The sequence below is a fragment of the Megalobrama amblycephala genome, linkage group LG18 (genome assembly GCF_018812025.1).
Source record: "Megalobrama amblycephala isolate DHTTF-2021 linkage group LG18, ASM1881202v1, whole genome shotgun sequence".
NCBI lineage: Eukaryota > Metazoa > Chordata > Actinopteri > Cypriniformes > Xenocyprididae > Megalobrama > Megalobrama amblycephala.
This window is the reverse complement of record NC_063061.1, coordinates 22,322,624-22,348,110: the sequence shown is the minus strand read 5'-3', so window position 1 is coordinate 22,348,110 and position 25,487 is coordinate 22,322,624. Positions and strand designations below refer to the sequence as shown.

The window sequence follows — 25,487 nt, the reverse complement described above, 5'->3', positions numbered from 1 at the left end:
AAAAGAATTATAAAAAAATATGTTACCTGGTTGCCTTAAAATTAAAAAAAATTGAGCTAATACAATGAAGGCTCAAACTCAAAATATTATGTTATCTGAACTACATTAATTATTGAAGTTGATTTGACAAAAGAATAAATGTTATGATAACAAATCATGTAAATAATTTTTTTACAGTGTACTGTTCAATTTGTTATTTTTTCATGATCAAAGATAAATGCACCTTTTCTAGGTATCTTCTAAACTGCCCCACTCAAAATGTGTGTTGTCTGAATCTGGGCCCAACAGATTGAAAAATATTGCACAAATCCAGAGTCTCTGTTGACACCAATCAGATTTTTCTGTTTATTATTCCAGTTATCTGGCTGTGTGCATGGTGCTGGCTGAGGTTTTTCTAAAGCAGAGAGATCCGATTGTATCAGATCCCGCAGGTAGCACAGTAAAAAAAAGAAAAAAACACTACATCCTGACCCGTCTCTTCCAGTGAAATGAGTTCTCTGTCAGTTGCAGAAGATCTAGGGCCCACACAGCTGTTCTCCCTTGAGCTGGCGTAGATGAAACATAAAAGCAGATCCTATATGAAAAATGCACAGAGCTGTAAAAGACAATACGCTCATCAGGCTCAATACCATGCTGCTGTTGAAAAAAGAGAGGGAGAGAGAGAAAGGAAGAAAGGATAGAGAAAGAGAGAGAGGGGGACCTGGCTGCCCCGGATAGATCCTCTTTTCAATGGAATGGGTTTGACGGCAGGTCTGGATGAATGCCTGTGCAAACATTTACACACGGTGCACCATCCACCGATTGCATTACAAAGATTGATAGTTCAGTCGCTATCTTACTGACTGCTGTTTTATTGGCCTGTGTGAAATCAAACGCAGACTTGATACAGGAGATTCAGTGGAGAGGAGGAATTGTGCACTGGGGACAGCCAAACTTGCAATAAAGGACGTAAAAGGACATCTTCCACTACAGGTCCTTGTTTTGGCATGCTGAAAAATAATAACAGAGAAATAACAGAGTGATAATATACTGATAGCTTCTCCTTTTCATTGCGATTTGGTTTTACATGATCAAGGCAGAATATATATATATATATATATATATATATATATATATATATATATATATATATATATATATATATATATAATTTTTTTTTTTACCTTGCCTTGCCTTGCCTTGATCTTTTAAAACCAAAACGCAATGTATATATAATGTATATATGTATATATATATATATAGTCAAAACAAAAATTATTCAGACACTAGATATAGTTGTTGTTTTTTTTATTTTTTACTAGTGGGTGCAGGACACTATAGTTCATTTATAAGTGAGGATAGCAAAATAAAGTACAATAAACTGTGTCATATTGTAGCCAAAAATTCTTCATACAGTGAACTACCAGTAAAATTTATAAAAATTTGGAACCAAAAATTATTCAGACACTTTGACCTGACCATGTTTTTCTTAAGTGTTATCTGACATAATTAAGATTTTTTTTTTTCTGACACAGTTTATATATATATATTTATATAACACTTTAGATTAGGGTCCAATGCTCACTATTAACTAACTATTAACTACAGATTTTGCCTCAGTAAACTCCTAATTACTGCTTAATAATAGCTAGTAAGGTAGTTGTTAAGTTTAGGTATTGGGTAGGATTATGGGATGTAGAATTATTCTGTTAATGCAGAATAAGGCATTATTATGAGCTTTATAAGTACTAATAAACAGCTAATATCCAAGTAATATGAATGCTAATAAGCAACTAGTTAATAGTGAGAATTGGACCCTAAACTAAAGTGTTTCTGATATGTGCAGTCGATGGATACTTAATTACCCCATGAAGCTATGAGAGAGGAGTTTTCTTTTTTTAGATCAAAAAAAGAAAGATATTTTTCTTTTTTGCCCTCAGGCTTGAAAATATGAAATTTTTAGGATCAGACAGAAGTCCATTTTCTTTGTGTTTTATGTATACAAGTAGCATGGAAGGGTGTTTGTGTAGTTTTTATTCTGTTTTATATGGTTCTTTTGTCATATACTCAATTCTTTAAAGTTTATGACTCAATAAAAAAGTCAAAAAGTGTTTTTTTAAACCTTAATAACACCACATGTGTGTTTTTTCCTAACACAGTGCCTCCTGAATAAAAAAAAAAAACAGCTTTGGCTGCAAGGTGACCCAGAGCTTTTACCCCAAGCTTTCCAACCCACTACACCAGCCACAACCAATCAATTCAGCCCGTCTAAGTCCATGCAGAAACGATGAGAGGCATAAAAAAACACTCATGATTTTTCCATCAATATCTAAGCAGCGGATATTAAAAGAGAGCCGAATATGAGAGGGTGAGAACCGGTTGAAAAACGAAGCCGCTCGATACGGCCGCCGCAGAAGGGCCAGAGTATCTCGAGTGGAAACAAGCGTGTTGATGAGGGCCAGTGACCTCCGTGAGGAAGTGTCAGCGCGCGGGGAAGAAAACATGTCGCCTTCCCTCCGTCGCCGCAAATAATTTGATAAAACGCAACAGAAGAGCGCTCAAGTCATCATCAGATTAGCCCCCGTTCTTCCGAACGCATTTCTCTCCCTCCGTAAGGTGCTCACGTCGTTAGCATTTAGATAGACGAGAGCAGTAAGGCCTGCGTAATAGGCTTCTCCCATCCCTCCTGCTCAAATCAGCTGAAGAGAGGAGGATTAAATGAAAAGAATAACAGTGATGATAGCAAGGGTGGGGGAATCAGAGAGACGAGGGAGAGCGGCATGACGCTCGAGCAGCCGTGAGCTCATTAACTGAGGCCTTGACAGAATTGATGTTAGAGGTGATTGGAGATTATCACATTTAGAGAATGCTTCATCCTTCCGTCACCCTCGCTCTCCCTCCGTTCCCATCTTTCCCCGCTCTTTCTCTCCATTTCATCCAAGTCAGCTGGCCTGCGCTCAATTCCTGGCTCCGTGGAATCCTGTGGGAGAGGGCTTACGGATAGTATCAGCACGCGCCTGCCCGCTTGATCTCCTAATTCTGCTTCATTTAAACTTCATCAACTTTTCCACTGGACCGGAAGACGAGAAGAATAGAAACAGCTTGCATCTGTGTTTTTTTTTTTCACCTCCACTATCCTTTTGTTGTCAGATCTGATATTACGCCTTCACACCTCAGTGCCACTCGCTCACACACACACACACACACATTGAAACACCCCTTAACAGTATCACAAGATGGAAATGTCTACAGAATGGTTCAAGAGTACTAATCCCACATAACCCTCAACCCCGAACCTCCACCCTCCCTTTCCAACGCCGTTACCACTTCATCTGCCACCACCGCACACACACATGCATGTCAGTAAATTTGGTCGCCCCTCTAGCCGAGGCAGAAAATGAGATTACTTTATTTAAATGACTATGATAATAGTGTTGTGTGCCTTTGGCCCCCTGTATGAGGGGGATTTCTGCTCCACTCATTGTTAGCAATTTAGCTGAGCCGCCTCATCTGCACATACTAACAATGGTCATGTCATGCGTACAGGTTATGCGTACCATCTTTCGTCTCTCCTGATCTTTTTTTATCCCGTCCCTGAGAGAGACAGATGTGGGGGTCCCCCCTCTTTATTCTCAATTTACAGTCCAAACGCAAGGTGGACGATTTGCTCACCAGGCCATACGGTGATGGGATACGCATATTGCATTTTAAATAACCTAATCCCATCTATAATAAGAGTTTACGGTATGTCAAAGGGCTGAAGACTCCTCCATCTCAGAGTAAGAGAACAGGTGTCCACTGAGAGCACCATTGAGGCTTCTGTCTACCAGCAGTTTTACTAATACAGGTTTATCTTTTATGAAGTATGCTGGCTTTACAAACTGATGTTGAATTCAAATGTGATATTGTTCTGAACCCAGTTTTTTTTCCTACAGCATTCAAGCACTTGGCAGAGACCTTTGTCCTGTTCTAATTTGGTAAGCTTTGTTTTTTTTCTAAACAATCTCAATCTATTTAAACTGTAATGCCTATAAAAGAAGCATTTAAAAAAAAAAAAGTTTAAATTTTATTTGAATTGATTTGAATTTCAATTGTTTTTTGCATGTGCTTTCTTAGTATTCACCTTTTGTCTTGACAAACTTTACTTTCTTTGTTTACATTTGTTTGTTTTTTTTGCTGGTGTTTTTTTAACAAAGTGACTGATAAAAAAGTGCACTTATCGGAGAAGTAGTAAGTGCCAGATTTTTTTTAGTTCAGATTATTAAAAAAAAGTTTTTATTAGTCGTTTTTTAGTTCACATTGTAAAATATGTTCTTGTAAAATGTGGCTTACTGTTTCTTGTTATTGTGGCTATTCCTTGGATTTGCGAATTTATGTCTGATAATTGTGTTTGACTTTATATTTCAGAATGTGACTTTTTCAAATAAGCAATTTTTAGGCAAAATTTTGGAGCCAAAAAAGGTCGATTGTCTATTGTCAGTAGAAATGTACATAGCACAACTCACACAGAAGTCACTTTCAAACAAAGCAGCTTTCTGTTGGTCAACATGGCAAATCTCTGTGACCAACGATATCTGCATGGGGAAATCTTTGCCCTCACATGAAACTCCTGAGCGCCTAGATTCCTTTTAAAATGACTGGATTTCACCTGTGAAAATTCACCAAAAAATGGTAAATGTGCTTCCATAGCCTCATACCCTGTGTGACTAGAGTGCGGAAAAATTGTTAGCAAATACTTCTGTTTAATTACATCACACTTTGTGTGAACCAGCCCCCAAAGGCCAAGGAGAATGGCGCGAGAATCGAACAGAGTTTCAGTATCCATCAAAATCACTGTACGAGTCGTTTAAAGGCTTAGTTCACCCAAAAAATGAAATTTCCGTAATTAATTACTTACCCTCGTCATTCCAAAATCGCAAGATTTTCGTTCGTCTTCAGAAAACAAATTAAGATATTTCTGATGAAATCCAAGAGGTTTTTATCTCCTATAGAAAGCAAAACGAAATGACCACATTCAAGGTCCAGAGAAGTAGTAAAGACATTGTTAAAATAGTCAACGTAACTACAGTGGTTCAAGAATACTTTTTGTGCGTAAAAAACGAAACAACTTTATTCAACCATTTTTCCTCTTCCCTGTCTGTCTCCTACGCAGTTGATGCAGTGAACGCAGTGCAGAGCTTCCGTGTTTACGTCCGAACGCCGACTCTGTATTGGCCGGCTCCTGCATCAGCATCACACTGCATCGGCCAATAATGAGTCGGCGTTCAGACTCTGCACTGCGTTCACTGCGGCAACTGTTTGTTTTTGCACATAAAATGTATTCTTGTTGCTTCATAACGTTAAGATTGAACCACTGTCGTCACATTGACTATTTTAATGATTTCTTTACTACTTCTCTGGACTTTGAATGTGGTTATTTCGTTGCTTTCTATGGGAGATCCTTTAATTTCATCAAAAATATCTTAATTTGTGTTCCAAAGATGCGGGTTTGGAACGACATGAGGGTGAGTAACTAATGATAGAAATTTTATTTTGGGGTGAATTAACCCTTTAAGATGTGCAGTAAATGCAGTACAGAAAGCCTCAGTGGACAACAGTAGTTCTCCCACAATCTAACAACACAATATTGTGCATTAAGAAGAAACAATATATTATGAATAAACATGAAAAAAGGAACCAGAGACACAGGAAAAACAGACATTGTCCTCCAATACTTTATATAGTATGCATATTAAATATTTAAAGATTACAGTGTGCAAGAAACCACAGGTCAACAAAACATAGTGGCATACAAAACTGAGGCGTGCGTAATGAAGCTGCATTAAGGGTGCGTGGAATGGCTGCTCTGATAGAGTGACTACCGGGCGCTGCTGTTTGTTACAGAGCACTTCATCATAGGTGGGTTTTTCTGCAGGCCCCTGTGTCCCATGTTCCCGCTCTACCTCCCCAGGCCCCCCGCCGCTTGCGTGATCTATTGCAGTTCCGCAGCGCGGGAAGCGATAAATCACCGTAATGCAGACCGCTGATGATCAGGGCTGGGCGCGAGGAGACGAGATGAATCTACGTGAGCGGGGTGGGGCGGCCGTACAGTAGAGTGTGCTGGTTACTGATGGGGTTTGTTGTTTCACAGTGTGGTACCTTTGCAGGGGTGGAGGCCCCTGGGTATTAAGTACAGCAACAAGACGTTCGCAGTTTGTGTGTATAGTTGGGGGGACGTGGATTGGGACAAGGTGCGTGGGGACATGTAGCTGGACATGTTGAGCAATGCATCTTTGCTAGGTCGGAATTAGCCTAACACTGATTAAGACACAATACTCCATGTTCTAGTCAGGGCAAAGCAGGGGACGAGAGAAAGATATACTACTCTACTGGAGTACAGAAAAGGCGGGTGGAGAAAAAAACTGCAAATATATCCAGTGGGAATAACTAATGCAGAGTGCATGTAACATTGTGCAAGTACAAACAATTAAAAACACATTTATATCAATAGCAGGATTTTAGCCTCATTTTAGCCTGAGCAGAAGCGCTGGTTCCGATAACAGGCTCCAGACTGTAAATAAATGGTTGCAAAAAAATACAAAACCATTTGTGACAATAATTTAAAATCTAGTCATTAAAGAGTCATTTGTTCATAAAATGGGCATTACGGTTTGAGTTCATTGTTCACAGGAAACATTCGCACATACATTAAAGATGTAATTAGTCTGCAAAAACTTTGTGTCTGAATATGCATTTTCATCAGAAATCATCTTGTGAAGTGGCTTATTATTTATTTGATTACTAATTAAATTGAATTAATTTACATCTTTAAAGTGCACGACAGAGGTCCCAGTGTGCAACAACAAACACAGCATGAGCTGTACAGTTCGATTCATGAACAAATGACTCTCACAACTTGGTTCTTTTAAATGAAAAGATTCACAAAATGGCCTCAGACTTGCTTGTGAATTGTTTTTAGAGTCACTGAACCGCGATGTGTTTTGAGGAGTAGGCTATGTCCGATTTGAAATGATCTAGAAACTGGTTCGCAATGTTTATTTTAGGAGAATTAATTCGGTTTACTGACTTTTTATATGACAACATGTAAGATATGTGATATGTAACATATTTAAAATATCAATATTTAAATACAGTTAATGTTCAGTGGTTAAAAATTGTTGGTTAATGTTTAGCATAATGAAGTCCAATTGCAAGGTCGATTGGTTGTAAGGGGAACTTATCATCAATTAAAGGGTTAGTTCACCCAAAAATGAAATTAATTACTCACCTTCATGTCATCCCAACCCGTAAGACCTTCGTTCATCTTCGGAACACAAATTAAGATATTTTTGATGAAATCCGAGGGTTTCTGAAGCACACCTAGGCAGCAACATCATTGCACCTTTTGAGGTCCATAAAGGTATTAAAGGTGTTAACAATGTTAAAATAGTGAACGTGACTACAGTGGTTCAACCTTAATGTTATGAAGCGACAAGAATACTTTTTGTGCACAAAAACAAAACAAAACAAAAATAATTTAAAGCTTTATTTAAAAATTTGAACTGTTGTCATACGCAGTTGACACAGTGAACGCAGCGCAGGCTTCCGTGTTTATGTCTGAACGCCGACTCATCATTGACCGGCTCCTGCATCGGCATCACACTAATGCTGATGCTCACGTGTACAATGTCAGCCAATACTGAGCCGGCGTTCTGACGTAAACACGGAAGCCTGCACTGCGTTCAGTACGTCAATGGCATATGACAACAGTTCAAATTTTTATCGCTTCATAACATTAAGGTTGAACCAAAGTAGTTACCGTTAATTATTTTAACATTGTTAACACCTTTAATACCTTTATGGACCTCAAAAGGTGCAATGATGTTGCTGCCTGTGTGCGCTTCAGAAACCCTCGGATTTCATCAGAAATATCTTAATTTGTGTTCCGAAGATGAACGAAGGTTTACAGGTTGGGACGACATGAGGGTGAGTACTTAATGACGGAAATTTTATTTTTGGGTGAACCCTTCAAGAGTAAGACTGTAAGATGTATGACGTTTAACATTTGCCTTTTTTAAGCAGGTAAAAATATTCTTTTAAAACAGTGATGGTTATATGGTAAAAATACATTCAGGATCATAGTGACAGCATGAATTTGGAACAAAAATGTATTCTAAATACTACTAAAAAAAAGCTAAGCTATGCACTCAATGAACTGAAGTGCTTCTGAACAACCATCTTTATAGAGCAGTTCAGTAAAGTAAAGAAATTTGGCTCTTAAAAGTTTAATTTTTGGAGCCAGTTGCTCCCCTGTCTTTTTCTTTTAGTCTGGAGCTTTGGATAAGCACTGACTTGTGAGCGGATTTCTTTGACACACCAAAGACCTTTGTGATGTGTCACTATGCACACCAAATAAAAAACAAGTCAAGTCAGACTCTGTGAATGCAATAATGTCCCAATATAACTCCTCTTTAGTCCTGAAAACACCACCAAAACCATGACCGTAACCTCACGAAGAAAAAGACGAACCGCAAAACATTGCAGAGCTTGTCTGTTTAGTCTAGGTGCAGTTTCAGCGTGTTTCATCAGTGTGAAGGTGAGGAGTGGCGGAGAGGGCTTCTGTTGACATTAGTTTACACGCTGTTTGCTGCTTGTTGCACGTCTTGTGCCGGATGCCTCAAAGCTCACTTCATCAAATCAGACAGAGGCGCCACGTTGAGTTACAAAAAGAGGGGAAAATAAAGAGGGAGAGGTGTGTGGGGAGAGAAATCGAAGGTTTTGTTGGTGATGTAACACCTCAGGTCGAATTGAGATGCCTGAGGCGGATCTCAGGAGTTGCTTTAAACTTCTGGTTTTCGATTCCCACACCCGTTACACTGAAGGATTCAACTCTCTCAGCACTTAAAGAGAAAACTTTATTTGCAAGAGAAATTAAGCCCTGAAATTAGGCTCCTGTTGCTAAGGGGACCACTTAGCTTGACATCTTCATACATTTTAAACTGTCGCTGATGTTAAGGCGAATTATTAAAACAATGAGTGAGTGAAGATTATAAAAAACTGCAAATGCACTTGTTTTTTACTGTTGTAGTTCATTTAATTCTGTTTTTAAAGTAAAATATTCTTTCAGTACTGTAAACATGCTTAAAAGTTAAATTACATCACTGAATATGATGTAACGGAGTGGGATTTTTTTTTTTTTTTCTTTTTTTTTCCAAACAAGCCTACAGTATGCCTGTGCGTAGGGTCCAAAATTGACACTCGTCAAGCAACAAATGAATAAAAAGTAGCATTGGTGAAACTTATGGGTAATTTCATTAAAAAGTGGGACATAGTACATGGTTTAAGTAAAATTTTAAAAATGATAATCTGACTATTTCTGATATAAAAGACATGCATGGTTTAAATCAAAAACAGAAACTAAAGCAAAGAAAAAAACTGCATCCTAACAACTTAACTTGAAATAAATAGTTTATCTGATATCTAATGCTTTTGTGACAGGTGCAGTTTTGCAGTTTTGCAAAATCTGACAGAAATGTTAGGAAAAAACAGGTAAATAATTCCATTGTCATTTGTACAAAAATACTTTTTATTAAAACTTTCATGGCTAGAATGAAACATTTAGGCTAAATAATTCTCTCAATTTAGCAGCCTTTAGCCAGTATGGCAAGTTCATTTTGGGCCCTGCCTTTGCTAGTTTAAACAAAAGACTTAGCTCATGCTCTAATCTCGCCGAAAACTGTGCAAAGTTTACAGAAACTACATTGTCAGAGGTGTTGAGGCTCAGTGTTTTCAATCTTTAAGCTGGCCTAATCTTGAGAGGTGGAACACCAGCTCATCCTGCTGTTTCCCCCTTTATCCCTTCATTGTGTCGCCTGCTCCTGCCACCCCTCCCGGAGCGTGCTAATTCCCTTTTGATGAGGCGTGCTAAAGAAATCCTTTTTCCATGCTTTTAATTCCCCTCTGGCTCCCTAAGCAGCGATCGGGGTAACAGATTTCAGGCCCTCTGCCTTTCTCCTCGTCCTATAATAGAAGCCATCTCATTAGGACACTCAGTTTCACCTACACTGTCCAGAGGACAGGTCAAAACACTGAGAAGGACTTTCTGTTTAATACATATATCACAATAACCGCCTTGCTTTCTTTTTGTGTTATAGACTATCCTCTCCATTGTGCTTACTGTGTCTGAGTGTTTTACCGGGATGGTAAGTAGCTCTTCCATTTCTCTCTCTGCGTCTGCGGCAGGCCAGGTTATTAATGAGCAGCAGCTGGGACCAGTGCAGGTACACGCACAGCCAGACAAAGCCCAATATATAACCGTGAAGCTATAAAAAACGAGCTGATGTAAATGAGAAAGAGCCGAGGAAGGAGGTTGGGGTGGTTTTTAGAGTGGAGCAGGATGCTGTTGAAACTGAGGAGGAGAGTCACAGGTCAGGTGAAATCGCCGCCACATAAAGGGCCACTTAGCCGGCGGAGGGCGACCCGGACACTTCCCCCGTCGGCCACGTGGGTCAAGGGTCAGCCCTTGAGAGGTGTAGTGGCGCATCTCTCAGACGGACTTTTCCAGCCTTGCGTGTGGCACTTAGCCAAAGGTGACAGCTGTGTGAGGAGCGGGGACGTGTTCAATCAAATGGGAGGGGGCTTCTGAGCCTCGCCGCCATTCGGTTAAAGTGGTCGTATATCACGGCTAATCATGACTTCGGCTGCTACCTGAAGATTATTCAATCCCGAACGCAGCGTTCAACTCCCTTATTCTTCTTTTGTCCGGCGGTGAATCATTTCGGACCACCTTTTGGGGTCAGAGAGAGAAAATGAGCACGGCAGCATAAACAAATGCACGCTTCGCAACTAGGTCAGCTGGCAACCTGTCCGCTACATCAGTGGCAGACCAGACCGACCGACTTCAGGAGATATGCTTGGATTTCAACCCCAACAATGACTCGGAAAGCGTTTGCGATGCACTTTATAGAGGCAGGTGAAATGTATGATAGCATGGAGGGAAGTTTAAGAAGGTAAATGATATTAAGATGCAGAAAGATGATGTCAGAGCAGGCAGAAGCTCATTTGTAGTGCAGGGGCGTCGTACGGGCTTACTCAGACACATGCTCCCAATTAGCTGGCCTTCCTCATGTAAATGCCCTATAAATTATCCCCCGTGCTACAGGATTAGGTGCTCATAAAGGGAGTTAGCATCTCAATAAAGAGACAGGTTTGCTGCAAGAGCAAATTAGTGGAACGGAGAGACAGAGGGTGGGAGGGAGATGTGGCGGAAAACAGTGCGAGTTTGTGTTGATTTGTGGTGTTTATGTTTATATTTGCATATCATCTGTTTTATTATAGATCAGTAATGGGAGGGGTCACCGTCAAGTTGAAGTTAGTCTGTGTGCAAGTATATGCGTGGGATTTCAGTCATGCGCGTGAGGTATAAACAAATGAACAGTGTCATTAGACCTGTAATACCTAGAAAACACAGAAGGAACAAACATGATAAATGAATAAACATGTCTAGGAAGGAAAGGCTAAAGGATAAGGATCTGTGTATCCGGTTTTAAAAGCGCTGCCAGTTTTGGTGTAAGCGTAGACATGCTTGTTGGCATTCAGCAGCTCTGGGTGCAGAAACAGACACCTGACCTGGCAGTAAGGGGAGAGGTGTGCCTCGGGTGTGGGGTAAACATCAATGCCTTTAACAGCCACTGGAGAACCACACACTGATATATTTATCTCAGAGTAAACTCTGATATACAATCCCAAATGCTGGGTCATTCTACTAAATGGGTGCTATTTGGGTGCCTTGTGTAAAAATGACTTTAAAAATGTATTGATGATTCCAACTTTTAGTTTGTGTCTCATTTTTTTCTAGCACATCTGGTAACTTAATTTGTATATGTATTTTTCAGCTTGTTTTGTGTCTTCATTTTTTAAGGGTTTAGTTTGTTGCGCCAAATTGTGCATTACGTCTGTTATATACTTTTTCAATTTTAAAGTAATGAACTATTCATAAATACTACTACTACTACTACTACTAATAATAATAATAATAAATAATAATATTAAATCCAATTAATAAAAAATTTGAGTCATCAAAAAGTGAACTCTGCTAGGATAATTAATGTTTCCATTTTTTTTATACCCTCTTACCATTTTGTATAGTCATGCCAAAATAAAACTATTGATCTGCCAGCCCTGTTACCTCAACATTACCTTTCTGAAGGAATAATGATATGCAATTACTTACACTTTGTTTTTGTTGTTTTTAAAAAATACTTTAAAAATCACTTTTAAAAATTAGTATAAGCACCCATTTTATAGCATGACCCAACTATGGATGGACACCGATTTAACCAGCATAATTTGCATATTAACCTGCATATTTGTTACAGTGTTGAAATTAATGCTTAAATTTTATATTAATTCTTAAAGAAGGAGATTTAAACCAACAAAGAAGTCTCTTGAATATTGACTAAGCATGAAATATGTTACTAAAACAGTCTGTCAGACATTAATTGACACAATGATGCAGTGATTTATTAAATGCAGGGAATTATTAAGCTTGGCACTGGGCAGACTGTTAATTGGGGACATGGGTTACATTATTGTCGCTCATACACTGCCAGATATTTTGAAACAACCGAAAGAAACCAAAATCTTGCTTGGCAAGATTTAGTCACTAAATTAAATGAAGCAAAACATACTGCAACACATTTAGCTGTACACACACACACACACACACACACACACACACACACACACACACACACACACATAAGGCATTTAATAGGGATATCCTCTTTAATTATTGTTCTCTGGTAGACACACACACACATACAAATTTGCAGTCAGCAGGACCATCTTCTTTAATTATGTTTTGTCTGCTCACGCACATACAGACCTCAAAGGGTTTATGAATAAACGAAAGGTGTGGTTGGATTAAGTTAATGCCAGGCTCTATTTTCAGGATCTGCTGTGTCCAGATCAGGCACCAGATGGCGCTGTGCTGGCAGTGCCAGGAGATAATGGGGACAGATCGGGCCGCATTACTGCCCATTATCTTCTAATTACTTGTGCGAGGAGCGCTGATCCTGGCGTTTGTGTAAGGAGAAGGCAGAGCCTGGATTACTCGCACTCTCTCCTCGGGGACTGCAGAGATTCAGCCAGGCTGGTGGGCTACAATGAGATCTAAAAGCGAACAATCCCTCTCGCTGCCTCCCTCCTTTCTTTCTTTCTTTCTCTCTCTATAGAACAGATCTCTCCATCCAGATGTCTTTGAGACAAGTAGAGCCCTCAGTGAGTGATTCTCTCACTTGCTTTTTCTGTTTCTCTCTGTCAATCTTGTAGTGTACTTTATTAACCAGTTCTCAACTGGTAGGTCATGACACAAAAATGTGTCTCAGGTCTGTTCTGATTCTGGCAGGTCTCAACAGTAAGAATGACCCAGTGACCCGGGACCAGTTCGATGGATTTTGATTAGTTGGGTCAGTTGAACATGTGTTGTTATTGTTTTTTTCTCCATTCATTTTAGCGAAAGTGTGTTTATGATTTTATAGCTATCATACAGGAACATTTTCAGCTATATATTTTTTGCATTTTACAAATATTTTTTGTTTGTTTAAAAAAAGTAAATGAGAAATATTTGTCTGGTACACACAAATATAAATAAATAAATAAATAAAATATATAGTATACTGCATAATATATAAGTAAGTATTTAATAAATATATATATATATATATATATATATATATATATATATATATATATAATTTATAAGATATAAGATATAAAATATATAATATATATATATATTATGCAGTATACTATATATTATTACTACATATAAATAAATATATGTATGATATATATTACACACATTATATATATATATATATATATATATATATATATATACACACCTCTATGATACACACACACATTTATTGATATATTATGTATATTATTATAACGTGTGTGTGGACATATATATATCTGTAATGCTCATCAAAGCTGCATTTATTTGATCAAAAATACATAAAATATTGCACGGCCAATCAAATTTGACAATATTTTGCCACATTTTGCATTATTTGGGCACAAATGTATTGTGGCCAGAGCAGGTCAGATTTTGAAAAACCATGATTTTGATTCACCATGAAAAACAATAATGCAGGCTAAAAGCAAATACTATCTATGTTATTTTGTATATCAATCATTTGATATTGTGTTGGGTCTGTGTCAAATGTAAAACCTGTGTCCCGAAGCAAAACCGATGCTGTAGACCACACAGAGTGAAACAGAGCACCTGCTGTAGGCAGAACAAAAAACATCTCCTGATCGTGACCTCTCGCTCCCTTACATCACATCCCACGTGCCATCCAGTCTAGAAAGCTAACAGAGCTGCTAACCCCTCACTATCAGACTACTCATAGAGCTGCTTAACGGCACTCGCTCATCAGACCCCAACCATGGCGTAAAATCAGGTTGAAGGGCAGCTCATACATTTAAGGGGACTGAATCAGAGCGAAAGCGTGTCTCTAAAAATATAAGAGGAAAGGAAAGCAAGCGAGCGCTCCCCGAGGCCTCCCAGTGGAGCCTGCTAACTGCTCAGAGGCATATGGCTAACCATGTGCTGGCTCCCCCACGCCTGCTCTTAAGCTCCACAAGAGCCCAAAGCTCTTCACTTCATTACCAGCGTTTTGTACTGCATCCACCATTTGCGCATATTAATATCTATCAGGCACGCAAGATGAAGAAACGGCAGAGTCGGCTCTGCCAAAGTCTTAAAAAACAGTTTCTTCAGGAAAAGAAACTCGATAAGAATCTCAGGGCACCATTTGTGGGTTTATTCGATGGTTTATCTGGGCAGATTGCAAATTATTGAGTCAGCTAGGCTGGATTGGATCCTTAGAGCGGATGCGGAATAATGCGTATGCTCACGTCCAGAAAATACAAATGCAAAAGATAAGGTGATTCTGACCTTGACTGTGTGTGTTAGACATATTTAGTGTATAGATTGCCATAATAAACCAATTATTTCCCTCATGTCATTTTAAACCTGAATGACTTTCTTTCTGACTGAGATTTTTTAACTGTTTAACGAAAGTCAATAGGGTTCAAAACAACACACTGAGACATTTTTCAAAATATGTGCTCTGCAGAAGAAATAAAGACATGTTTAGAATGGCATGAGGGTGAATAAATGATGACAGATTTTTAATTTCTGGCTGAACTATCCCTTTAAATGGTTGCACACATCAGATTTACATGTCCGCTTGTGTCAATCTGTGTACGTGTTCACGAAGATGGACTGTTTACATTGCATGCGTACCTAGTTACGCACATGAGTGTGTGTGTGTGCGTGTGTGTATGTGCCCATTGCGTCTGGTTCCTGCCTCCGACTGACATGTAATAAAACATGCTGCTGTGTTGTTGATCAATCTCAGCGGCTCGCCGGCCGCACAGCAAGGGCATGTACATGCAAATGAGAATAGCTAAATACCACTGAGGGGGTGGGAGAGAGAAGCAATCACTTCATCTGACAAACCACGGGGAAAGGAGGAGGGATGGGGGGTATATAGAGAGAGGTATATGCAAAGTTGAGGGAATACAGAGAAGGACGGGCTGCTAACGAGCATATGCGCTTAATTACACAGAGCCTTATGGGGACCGTGGATGCGCACACAGGCCTTTTCTGAGCTCCTCAAAGCCACCGGGGGGAGTGGCAGCGTGTTTCCTGGGACACTGAGGCCTTTGTGAGTTCATTGAGAGAGTTGGGGATGAACTCTGCCACACTGGGGCAGCAGAAAGCCCCGAGGCGAAAACCATCAGGGTCACGTTACTGTTTGCTTACGAGCATGCAAAGGGAGAGAGAAAGCGGGAGAAAAAAGTGTATGCTTTTGTTTGCTAGTGTGTGTGTGCCTGAAACCACCCTAGTGACCATAAGGTCAGCTAATCTCAAACGCTCGAACAATCCGAAATGTACACAAGCGGAAGAAAGGGAAGAAGGTGGCGAGAAGATGGAGTGACGGGTTAAGAGAGAAGGGAGATGAGCAGTCGACATGATAATGATGTGAGAACTGATTAACGCACTCTTTCACAACTCTGGGAACTAATGGGAACTTTGCCCCCTGGCTTTCACTCTTCAAACATTGATTCCTTATGAGGAGTCAATCCTGGTGACTCTCTCTCTCTCTTTGCATGTTTAAGTGAGTCCATAGACACATTATTAAAATACAATAGGATCAATCCATGGGCTTTTGGCCCAAATAATCTCTTTTTTAAAGGCTGCAGCCTTTTTGCAGAATCTATTTAAAAGGGATAGTTCACCCAAAATGAAAATTCTATCATTTACTCAACCTCAAGTTGTTCCAAACCTGTATTAATTTCTTTCTTCTACTGAACACAAAAGAAGATATTTTTCAAGAGTGTCAGTAACCAAACAGTTGATGCTCCCCATTGATTTCCATAGTAATTTTTATTTCCATACACTGTAGGGGTGTAACGGTACGCGTATTCGTACTGAACGGTTCACGAGGCAAATTCCAGATGGAAGTGATCATCCCTATGCCCTATGTGAGCAGGGCACGCGCGTGCCGTATGTAGCCGTTTGGAATGCACTTGGCAAAGGGAGCGGTGTAATTTCCTCATTATCTTCAGCTGGGATGTTCCCGTGACAAGTCCACTGTACTTAAAACTATTGTTTACCATATGTAATGTTTCTCGTTTTCAATTACTTTAATGCAGTGGTTGTAAAACCCGAATAGTTCAGAATACTCAAAACATTTAAGTAAACAACTCAAGGACTATTTTAGTAGAACTTAAAAAAAATATTTTGTACTACACAAACTCACTAATTACAATAAATTAACACCTAATATGTATGGCTAAGTGTTAGATAGCAACCGCACACTGACATACGCTAATGTAGCCTGACTTCGTCATACTCATATTCTAGGCAGAATGTGAGTCTGATACTGCTCCATTGCACTTGAATTATGGGGCGTGTCTTAACCGAACCAGTAAAAAAAACAAACTCTGCACTCAATTGGATAGACCTACAACCAATCAGAGCAACGCAGTAAGTGACATATGTTGAACTTGTACTTAAACTTTTGCCGAATCCCGTTGGAAGGACGGCAAACACATCTTTCCCATCGACAAATGCCTTGATTGCAGTTCTTTGTTCGTCTTTTTAAATTAATGCGCTGTCCATTTCTTTTATTACAGACGTGATAGCGGAATCTAAACATCTTACTTCTCCAGCTGCAGTCATCGTTGGTGAAAACCAATTCAACCCAAGCGCTCTTTGATGACGTGGGTGGTTACGTAACCGCAGATAGCCTGTCCATCATCGATTAAAGCCCGCCCTGGCAATTTGATTGGCTCGGCCTTCTGGGAGCCGAGCATAAAGCTGCGTTCACGTCACCTCGTATTTACCGGAATCTTGAAATGACAATACGTGACGTTATGTTCGGAGCTGTTCACGTCCTTTTGGTCCTTGAACTGGGAATTATGCGTTTCCATGGCAGCACTGTCAACGCCTAAATGAATCTACAGCTGTCAGGTGGTACAGCGCGGCCACGTGGTATATCTGGGAGCTTTCAGAAAACTCCCAGCTTACAAGCTGTAATTACGAGCTCTACGAGGACGTGAACGCTTTTTACAAGCTAGAATCTCGTAACTACAGGAATTACGAGGCCACGTGAACGCACCTTAATTACTCCACAATGGATCGAGTCCAGACCGAACTTCCCGTCCAAAAAATGTTGTGGGCGGGGTTCGGGCTGGCACCCAGGCTAACGCTAATGTAACCATCTCTATTTACTTGTATGAACTGTTAATAAGCATACAGTATATATTGCCTTGAAGATTTGCAGCTCATTCTTGACCTAACCATAGGCACTACTCCTTACCATGATGGTAACCCTACAAAACTTCAACATCACAGAACACCTTTAAATATCAAAATATCAGAACATTAAACAATAACACATCTTCCCGTGTATTAATCTTGTGCAAAAACACACAAAATAACACTCAATTTCAACATTTATTCTCCTTCCAGAAACTTGAAATCTGCAACTCAGTTCAATGTTGAATAGATTCTTCTGATAACGTTGGTTAAAGCAACAACATGACATGAATGATGTCACTTTATGTCACTCAGTAAACTTAAAAATAATAAATTAAGTAAAAAATGTTAAGCTACACAAAAATAAAACTAAACTCCTTGTTCACAAAATGTAATTGTTTTAAGTTGCATCACTGATTTAACAGACTTTAATTGCAGCGTACTCAATCTTTATAAGTTAGTAGTAGCTACTGTTTGGGTTTACAGTGTACAACGGAAGTGAGTGGGGACCATCAACTGTTTGATCTTCTTTTGTATTCAGAAATTCATACAGATTTGGAACAACTTGAGGGTGAGTAAATGAGGACAGGATTTTCAATTTTGGGAGAACTATCCCTTTAACTTTGGGATGAAACATGCATTGGGCATGTTTGCGACTAAAGCTGGGTGCACAATGTGCGATTTATAATAGTCCTTTACGAGTGTTGCCTGTCAGACTGTACGAGCATGATCCTCATGTCACACTGTGGGATCTCAGCTGTCCTATATGTCAGACTGTATGACAGTCAAGACGCGTTAAAAACGGACACGCGCTTGAAAACAGTTTTACATCATCAACCCACAAACATTCGGTGACGGTGAGCTGCATTACACTTGGGACTGAAATGGTGGCTAAAGGCTGGTTCACACTGCAATTCTGGCCACGATTTGGTCGTCTGGGACAAATTTTGAGAATCCTAAAAGATTCCAATAATCCTAGGTAAAAATCTGTAAAAGTCTTTAATCGCTAGTTTGACATGTTCACCGACTGCCGATTGCGTTGCGATCCAATTTTACCTCAGACGAAATTCTGGCAGTGTCAGAAGATTTGGCGCACAGTCCTGGAGTGTGACTTCTATTTTTCAAGATAAGCTGTGATCAAATTTAACGCTAGAGATTACTTTGTTAGCCGAATGCAGCTCACTGTCACCGAATGTGTGTGGGTTGATGATGTAAAACTCCAGACAAGTTTTCAAGCGCGCATCCGTTTTTAACAAGTCTTGACTGTCGTACAGACTGACATAAATGACGACTGAGATTCCACAGTGTGACATGAGGATCATGTTCGTACAGTCTGACAAGCAACAATCGTAAAGGACTATTATAAATCGCACAGTGTGCAGCAAAGACAAAGAAATCTCTAGTGTTAATTTTGATCGCGGCTTATCTTGAAAAACGGAGACAATTTGACGTTTGTCGTAGGAGAAGTCACACTGCAGGACTGTGCGACAAATCTTCGGACACTGCCAGAATTTGGTCGGAGGTCAAATTTGATTGCAACTGTCATTAATCTGCTGATTAATTGGCCACAATTTGGTCGTCTGAGACAAATTTTGAAAATCCTAAAAGATTCTTCTGATCTTAGGCTAAAATCTGTAGTCTTTGGCCATTAGTTTAACATGTTCACCGACAACCGATTAATGACTGTTGCGATCCAATTTTACCTCAGACGAAATTCTGGCAGCGTCAGGAGATTTGCCGCACAGTTCTTTAGTGTGACTTCTCCTACGACAACCATCAAAATTGACTTGTTTTTCAAGAAAATCAAAATCAATGCTAGAGATTTCTTTGTTAGCCACCATTTCAGTCCCTCGTGTAATGACGCTCACAGTCAACGGACATGATGTGAGTTGATGATGTAAAACTCCGGACAAGTTTTCACGCACGTCCGTTTTAACTGAGATCCCACAGTGTGACATGAGGATCATGTTCATACAGTCTGACAAGCAACAATCGTAAATAACTATTATAAATCGCACAGTGTGCACCCAGCTTAAATCTCTGAGGAGGAATGCAAAGATAGAAAGAGACCAATGAGCTGATCTGCATTCAGTCTTAACATTCTGTGAGTGTAGGGGTGGGCGATATACTGGTAGACATGATTAACCGGTAAAAATTTGTCAACCGGTAGAGATTTTGGACTATCGTCTATGGCTGAATCCCAAATGGCACCCTAAACCCTCATGGTCTTCCTCTAAGTCCGCACTTTCGTGACATAATGCCGCTTTGACTTCCGGGTAAATTGCATTGCATAGCTCGCAAACTTGCGGGCTCAGATGAAGTGCACATAGAGGGTGCATAGCGGCCGGCATAGCGAGCACCCTTCTGAAACCTAAAATGATGAATAGGACACCCTACGGTCTAATGGACTTAACAGACACACGCCCGTGGCAACCATTGTAAGTCCACAATACCAAAAGTGCATAGAAGTGTGCCATTTGGGATTCAGCCTTTATCGCAGTTACACTACATGGCGTTGCTGTGTTGCGTGCATGGTCACGCATGAGTAACAGTATATTGGATCCAGGCAGCTCAGATGTTAAGGTCTGACTAAGGTCTATACTTGAATGAATACTGCAATCAGAAGTACATACAGTATGTCTCTTCAAAAACCCTTCATCTTGGTAAGTGTTTTGTGACCGATGCCTTAGTGGTTTGTTTCTATTGGTCTCTATTGGTGTTATTTCACTTCTTAAATCAATTGTTCTCTGCATTTTGCCTCTGACTAAATGTAACCCCACTGAAAGAAAACATACAGTCTCGCAGCAGCCTGCAGGAATTCTGGCATTGTGATTCACAATGATTTTTTTAAACAAGCATTTCTGCATCCGTGCCACCTCTCCTCCAATTAAACAAAGAGATGGGTAATTGGCAAATGTCCTTCAGGCTAAATTCCCTCCCCGTAACTTACCGCAACCCACCGGTGGCTTGGCTCTGGAAAGGGGCTTTACTTTCGCGGCCGCCGACAACTTATCAGTTCCGCTGAACGCTGACACCTTGACGTCCTTGACAGTGCATTATTACTTTTTCATGACGCAACCAGATGCAATTACAGCAACATTCTTGCTGTGTATCCATCCCCAACTGTCAGAAATGAGCCCAGAGTGGAGAAATATCAGAGATAAGACATCAAGCCCACCCAGTTGTTAAGAAGCAGACAGGAGAAGACTGAGAGACAGTGACTTAGGACAGGGGGGTGGATTCATCTTACCTCTGAGAAGCCAATTTTGTCCTTTTCGCATCATGTGTCAAACGACCATGAAAATATGTGTATTTTGGTTCATCTACTTGACTTGAAAAGGCATTTAAGACCATACGGTGAAATAGCCAACGTTTAAAATGGTCAGTGCCACTTAAACAAAGAAAATACATTTCTCAATGACGCTCACACAGCTCTCAAAGGAGTCACTGACCTCAGGCCAGCAGCTGGCTCACTCCATCAGTGTGATAACCTGGGCTTGGCATCTGTGTGTCTCTCTCCGTCTGCTCAGAGAACTGCTTTAATGGTCCAGCTCACCCATCCGACCTGTCCCGAACCAAAAATCATTCAGTATGTTGAATAGATAGCTCTAAAAGCAGAAATAATAACACATATGCATAATAAACATCTGTCAAATAGGGATATTAGGTATACTTGTGACAAGAGAAAAATGCAGCAATTAACCTCAACACATCATTATAGCAATGAAGATTCAGTCCATCACTTTTTTAAATAAAATAAAAAATCCCTGATCTATGTTCAGTGCGTACGTATTAGAAGTAGCAGTTGTTCCCGCCAGTTTCAGACTGCAATAAATAGTATTTTGTGTTGCTGTCCTGCATGATTAATTAAATGATTTTCTTTTCCCTAAAATAATTTTTATATCATTATTAATTTATATTGTTTTGAAGATTTGTAGGCATTTTACTGAAAAACAAGACAGCATATCTTCAGGAATTTTTTGAAAATAAGTACTATATGACCATATCAAACCAAATATAACAGGACATTGTGACCAAATTTAATATTTCATGATGCATTTTTTAAAGTATTTTAATTGAACTGAATCATCATCAAAGCAATTGTTTTGTCTTTAATGTGTGTGTGTGTGTGTGAATGTATTGTAATTTTTATTAGCCATAATTATGGATGCTTTTTTCAACAAATGAATTGATGATTTTAATAGAAATACAATATATACTGTACACTGCCAAGTACTGTACACTACCAAGTTAAAAGTTTGGGGTCATTAGGATTTTTAGTATTTTTTAAGATGTTTTTGAAAGAAATCTCTTATGCTTACCAAGGCTGCATTTATTTGATTAAAAATACAGTAAAATAGTAATATTGCAAAATGTTATTATAATTTAAAATAACTGTGTTCTAATTGAATATATTTTAAAATGTAATATATTTCTGTGATGGAAAAACAGCTTCATTACTCCAGTGTTCAGTGTCACATGATCCTTCAGAAATCATTCTGGTTTGATGCTTAAAGGGTTAGCTCACCCAAAAATGAAAATAATGTCTTTTATTACTCACTCTCATGTCGTTCCACACCCGTAAGACCTTCGTTCATCTTCGGAACACAAATTAAGATATTTTTGATAAAATCTGATGGCTCAGTGAGGCCTCTATTGACAGCAAGATTTATATTGCTGTCATGTGAACCATTGAAATTTCGAAACGTTTCGAAACACTTATGATGTAACGAAGCCTCGTTTACTGAAATCACGTGACTTTGGCAGTTTGATGCACGCTCTGAACCACTAATTCGAAACAAAAGGTTCGTAAAACTTCGAAGCAGTGTTTTGAAATCGCCCTTCACTAGATATTGTTGAATAAAGTTGTTATTTTGTTTTTTTGGCGCACAAAAAGTATTCTCGTCACTTCATAACATTAAGGTTGAACCACTGTAGTCACATGAACTGTTTTAACTGTCTTTAGTAGCTTTCTGGACATTGAACGTGTTAATTATCTTGCTGGAATGGGAGGCCTCACTGATCCATCGGATTTGATCAAAAAATGTCTTAATTTGTGTTCCAAAGTTGAATGAAGGTCCTACGGGTGTAGAACGACATGAGGGTGAGTAATGACAGAATTTTCATTATTGGGTGAACTAACCCTTTAAGAAATATTTCTGATCATCAGTGGTGTAAAGAGTGCTGCTTAATATTTTTGTGGAAACGATGATACTTTTTCCCCACATTTATTTGTATTTGACATATGAAATATTTTATAACATTATAAATGTATCTACTTACTTTTGATCAATATAATGCCTCCTTGTTGAATAAAAGTATTAAAAGTATTACTTTCAAAAAAACTTTTGAATGGTAGTATGCTTAAAATGAACTTCTAAATCACTTTACAGTGCTTTTTGAAGATAATAGTATCGAACTTTGTTTTTCAGGAGAATCCACTTTCAACAGGAAGCACTGAAAGCACTTTTGTGTTCCATAACATCATGTTATGAATGCTTATAGCCATCATAAGCCTCCTCTTCCATTCCGGTCTCAGCAGTCCACCACAGACCATTACTTGTTTTTTTTTTTTTTTTTAAGCTCACGCTCTCAGGTTGTGGCTCATCTGAGGTAAAATGCTTAAAAGAGTCGTTTTCCTCTCCTGTTCCATCAGAAACCCTTAGGAGCTCCATCTCTTTCAGGTACAGTAAAAAGGAATAAAAGATCTCTGTGAGTGGCTGTGGGAGAAGCCCATGTGAATAGTGGTTGCTAGATTTTACCTTCCTGCAGGTATTGATTGCCTCATGCCTGTCCCCTGCCTACAAGTTACAGGGGAAGATTTTGAGCGCTGCGACGAGAGGAAGAACAGAGGGATGGCTGAAGCTCTGGGAACAAACTTCCCTTTATATCCCACAGGACTAAAGACTCATTGCAATGAAGACTCATCAGCTCTTTCTCCACTAGACTGATCTCCATATTTTGCTCTGTTCCTCAATTCTCCTCCGCCCTCTTCCCAATCCCCGTCTTGCGGCCTACCATCTCCTCGGCTCAGGGAAGCAACGTCTCGACTGAAGAAGTACAGCTGACTTGTGTGGTTAATGACACCTCAGCGAGCTATTGGTTTTTTTAGGGCCTCTGTGTGTTTTTCTCTCTGTCTCGCCTCCATCTTCTTTTCCCCTCCATGCCTTGACACTGTTTCCCTCTCTCTGTCAAGCACAGATTTATTCTGCCTGTGATGCGTGGAGAGGAGAGCAGTGCGAGTGCTCAGGGATAGGGTCAGTAGGAGGGAGGTGTGTGTACAATAAGAGATAAGATCATGGCTCCCCGGGGGCTTGTTTGGCCCTGTACCCGATCCATCAAACGCATGCTCCTGGTGCCAAGGTCAACTCTAATGAGCATTTGCTGGGGTCTTATTCTCAGCACCCCACACCCCTCTACCTCTGTCTCACGTTTTTTCTTTCACATGTATGCACACACACATATAGAGTGTGTGAAAATCCACATACCTGTACAGTTCGGAAAAGCAGTTATGTTTCACCCCGTTGACAGTCTGTTACTTTAAATTGTTGTACAAATACAAAAATGAGGAATAATTAAGATTGTTTAAATTGTTGTTTTTGTGTGTCATGCATATTACTGATCTAAATCTATAAATTATATCTTTTTTTTTTTTTTGCTTCATATTGTATCTTGTATGTATATGTATGTATCCTTTTAAAGAATGGTTTCTATGTTTTTAGCAGCTAAAATCATATTTTATGATTTATTCCTGTGATGGAAAAGCTGAATTTTTAGTAGGCCTAGTCATTACTCCAGTCTTCAGTGTCACATGATCCTTCAGAAATAATTCTAATATGCTTATTTGTTTAAGACACATTTATTATTATGCTTAATGTGTTTGTAGAACCTGTACAATATTTTTAGGATAAAAAATATTGAACTTTTTAGTAGGAAGTCAAAAAAATATATATATGTATGTGTGTGTGCGTGCAAAATTATTCATACCCTTGGTAAATACGATGAAAGAAGGCTATGAAAATAAATCAGCACTGAAAATAAATGAAACTAAATCTTTTTGATCTTTTATTTTAAAAGTTTACAAAAATATAACCTTTCATTGGAGAATAAGAATTTAAAATGGGCGGAAAATCTCATTATGAAATAAATGTTTTTCTCTAATACACAATGGCCACAATTAATCATGCCCTTTTATTCAATATTTTTTGCAGCCTCCTTTTCCTAAGATAACAGCTCTGAGTCTTCTTCTATAATGCCTGATGAGTTTGGAGAACACCTGACAAGAGATCAGAGACCATTCCTTCATATAGAATCTCTCCAGAACCTTCAGATTCCCAGCTCCATGTTAGTGCTCCTCTTCTGTTCACCCCACTCATTTTCTATATGGTTCAGGTCAGGGGACTGGGACGGCCATGGCAGAAGCTTGGTTTTGTGTTCATTGACCCATTTTTGTTTTGATTTTGATGTTTATTTTGGATCATTGTCCTGATGGAAGATCCAGCCAATGCCCATTATAAGGGACCTAGCAGGGTCAGTCAGGTTTTAATTTTTTATCTGTTGGTATTTGCTAGAATACATGATCCCATGTGTCTGAACAAGATGTCCAGAACTTCTGACAGAAAATAGGATCACAATATTAAAGATGTAAAAGGTTACAGCAGTATATATCATTGTACACACAGGGTAC

At 39.3% G+C, this 25,487-nt stretch overlaps 1 protein-coding gene across 4 annotated transcripts in view; it reads left to right on the top strand.

The window, feature by feature from the left end:
• barhl1b (BarH-like homeobox 1b) overlaps nucleotides 1-25,487 on the top strand; it is a 43,794-nt gene that overhangs the window by 4,654 nt on the left and 13,653 nt on the right. For 2 of the 4 annotated variants that reach the window (XM_048165338.1, XM_048165340.1), the window contains 3 exons: nucleotides 3,915-3,956; nucleotides 10,113-13,427; nucleotides 23,233-25,144. The gene's annotated coding sequence lies outside the window, so the exon portion shown is untranslated. The remainder of the gene's footprint in view (nucleotides 1-3,914; nucleotides 3,957-10,112; nucleotides 13,428-23,232; nucleotides 25,145-25,487) is intronic. The other 2 variants (XM_048165339.1, XM_048165337.1) reach the window with 2 other exon arrangements.